The following is a 3,506-nucleotide window of genomic DNA, read 5'->3' as shown; positions in this document are numbered from 1 at the left end:
TTTAATTATATCCCTACATCGTAGATGCTTATAAATGTGTACAATGTTTGTACAAATTTATAACAAGGAGACAAGGCCAGCACCTGTCCTCAGCCTGTCACCAGCCGTCATGCCACTTGCCAGGACCCCTGCCTGAGTTACTCCTACCCACGTTACCCAATATGAAGGTAACACTGCTCAGATCTTAGCCGCTGACTCTGCATTCCTGTCCCTAACATTTAACTATTCAGACTTTTGCCTGCTACATAACACCTGCTACTGTAAGCACACCACTATGCCCTGCACATTCTGATCACTCTCACAGTGAGCATGTTTGATTACTGCATGGGAAGCCCGGCTGCCTATACGTAGCCACTGTGTTGCCTATACCTAGCCACTGTGTTGCCTATAACTAGCCACTGTGTTGCCCATACCTAGCCACTGTGTTGCCTATACCTAGCCACTGTGTTGCCTATACCTAGCCACTGTGTTGCCTACACCTAGCCACCGTGTTGCCCTCACTTAGCCATTGCGTTGCCTATACCTAGCCACTGTGTTGCCTATACCTAGCCATTGTGCTGCCCTCACTTAGCCATTGTGTTGCCTATACCTAGCCATTGTGTTGCCCCGACTTAGCTACTGTGTTGCCCTCACCTAACCACTGTGTTGCCTACACCTAGCCAATGTTGATTGATAGCTGATCGCTGCCCTTCCTACTGCTACACTTCTATGCCTAGCATGCTCTATGCCTAGCATGTACCCCTAGCTATAACCGCACAGCATTTATCTGCAGTGTGCATTTTCAAATCCAGGTACTGTCCCATTGTAACCTAGTCTTAGTGAGTATCAGACTTGCACTGCGTAGCTGCGCGCCCAAACCATGATCACCTGGCTCACTCTCACTATCACCATGTTCCCTTTCTGCATCATGCCGGACAATGTACACTGTACCAGCAATACCTTCATAACTGTCAACAACGGTTTAGCCAAGCTAGGCTGCCCTAGGCACTACCCGATCCCCTGCCCCACGCCCTTCCTACCCTCCCAGCCGCCTTTTCCACCCAACCACCACTCCCACCCTACTTTTCCATAGACAACAGCTCCCCTGCCAATGCGACCTCTAACAAGACTCCCAATCATAACACACTTAGTGCTCCTTGTCGCACGGGGCCTCCCACATTGAAATCTCCAGAACTCCTACGTTCTACCAAACCCAACCTCACCACCCGCAACAACAGACTAGGCACTAGGCTGCCCCTTGCAAACAGCATCCTCCTGACCAAACTCAACACCAAAACTAAGAAGAAATCAAAGACCCCTAATGCGCCTGACCCACTCCCCTAAAAGGAGCCTTACTCAATGCCAGATCCCTGGCCGCCCACCCCACAGAAATGGCTGACACTATTCTAACCTATGATCTTGACTTCTTTGCCCTAACGGAAACATGGCTACATGAGGCTTCAGGACCACACTTATCGCTAGCCACTCCAGCCAACTACTCCATCCTTAGAGCCGACAGACCTAATGGTAAGGGAGGAGGCGTAGCAATCATCTCCAAATCAACTCTAGGCTGCAGACTAGTCTCTACCCTATCTCTTAAATCCTGTGAGTTACTCACAATCAAGTTACAAACCTCCCCAACAAGTACGATTACACTACACCTTATATATAGACCTCCAGGCCCTCCGGGAACCTTCGAGGAAGACATTACAGCGCTCATTACTGAAAACTCCAAGCCACTAGCACAAACTATTATCCTCGGCGACTTCAATCTGGGCTACAACGCCCTAACTGAGCACGGATTCGCTCAACTCAGCATCTCACCGACTCACCAGAAAGGTAGAATTCTCAACGGGGTAGCAACTCTTAACTGCAACACCACCTGTAAGGACCCCCAACCTCTTACATGGACAGATCACTACCTTATCCCACTCGAAATTCATACCAACCAGGCCACGCCCAAGAAACGCCCCCTGGCACCAGCCTGCCCAACCAGAAACAAGCGCAACATTACGGCCGAAGCCCTACTACCTCTGGTCCTACCCACCCTCAACGCTCTACCAGACAATGCTGACATTAACCTACTAGTCGACACCTTCAACAACTCCATGGCTACTGCCATTGATACCATTGTCCCTTTGAAACTACGTAAAAGTAAACCAATAAACCACCTGAATTTGTGGTACACTCCAGAACTCAAACTACCCAGCCAAATTAGAACTACTATGGAAAACTAACCCATCACCTGAAAACAAATCCAATCTTAAAAACATCTCCGCGCTATACAAAAGTGAGATAATTCGCACCAAAAAAGACGCCTATAACGTCAGGATTGACCAGGCAGGCTCCTCCACCAAAGAATTATTTAAAATTCTAAAGGAGCTAGAAAACCCCAATCCCCCTCCAGACAACTGCTCAAAAGATAAACCCTGGTGCACTAGCATCCAGAATGCCCTCAACAATAAAATCACAGGACTCCAGACCAAAATCGAGAACAAATGTCAACTCCCCAGCAACAAAATCGCCAACCCTAGCTTAAACCCACCAACACCTAACAAAGCCAATATAGGCTTCACCTTCAAGAAAGTGACCATCTTAGAAGTCCAAAAAATCATCACCTCCCTAAAACCCTCTAATTGCAAAGGGGACAGCTGCCCTGCCCAAATAATAAAAAACGCTGCCAGAGACCTCTCCCCCTTTATCACCAAGCTAATTAACCTCTCATTTGCTAACAATTCTGTCCCCAACAACCTAAAACAATCCTGGGTGCTCCCTCTCCTAAAAAAACAATCCCTGGACCCAGCCATACCAACGAATTATAGACCCATCACTACTGTCCCTTTTCTGCTAAAAATCCTGGACAGAGTCGCCTACATCCAGATTCAGGAGTACCTGGAATCTAACCAACTGCTAGGTATACGTCAATCTGGCTTCAGACCTCAACACAGAACTGAAATTGCTCTGGTTGTCCTCAAAAGCCAGATTGATGAAATCAAAGACCAGGGAAATGCAGCCATCCTACTCCTCTTAGACCTCTCAGCGGCCTTCGATTTAGTCGACCACAAAATCTTATGCAACCACCTCTCCATTGCAGCCCACTTCTCCTCCTCTGCCTCCGCATGGATACAATCCTTCCTGACGAATAGAACCATGCGAGTCTTCTCCACAACACCCGAGGTGATGGGGATAGGGTCATCTGCTGCTGACCCTATCCCCATCACCTGCGGAGTCCCACAAGGCTCCTGTGTCTCCCCCACCTTGAATAACATATTTACGAAGCCCCTATTCGACAAATTGGACCATCTGGGTGTCACCTACACCAACTATGCAGATGACACCCAGATTCTCCTCACCATCTCAGGCAGCTACAATGCGGACATCTCCCGGATCAACTAAATCTTCTCTATCATTCAGGCATGGATGGCCACCCACGGCCTCTGCCTGAATGATGAGAAGACGGAGCTTCTGCTGGTCGGCTCTCCTAATAACCTGTCTAAACTCAGTCCCAGCTACAAGAACATTATCAT

This window comes from Ambystoma mexicanum, chromosome 6q (genome assembly GCF_040938575.1).
Source record: "Ambystoma mexicanum isolate Mex_15411 chromosome 6q, UKY_AmexF1_1, whole genome shotgun sequence".
Classification (NCBI taxonomy): domain Eukaryota; kingdom Metazoa; phylum Chordata; class Amphibia; order Caudata; family Ambystomatidae; genus Ambystoma; species Ambystoma mexicanum.
The sequence above is the reverse complement of the archived record's forward strand: the minus strand, read 5'-3'. Positions refer to the sequence as shown.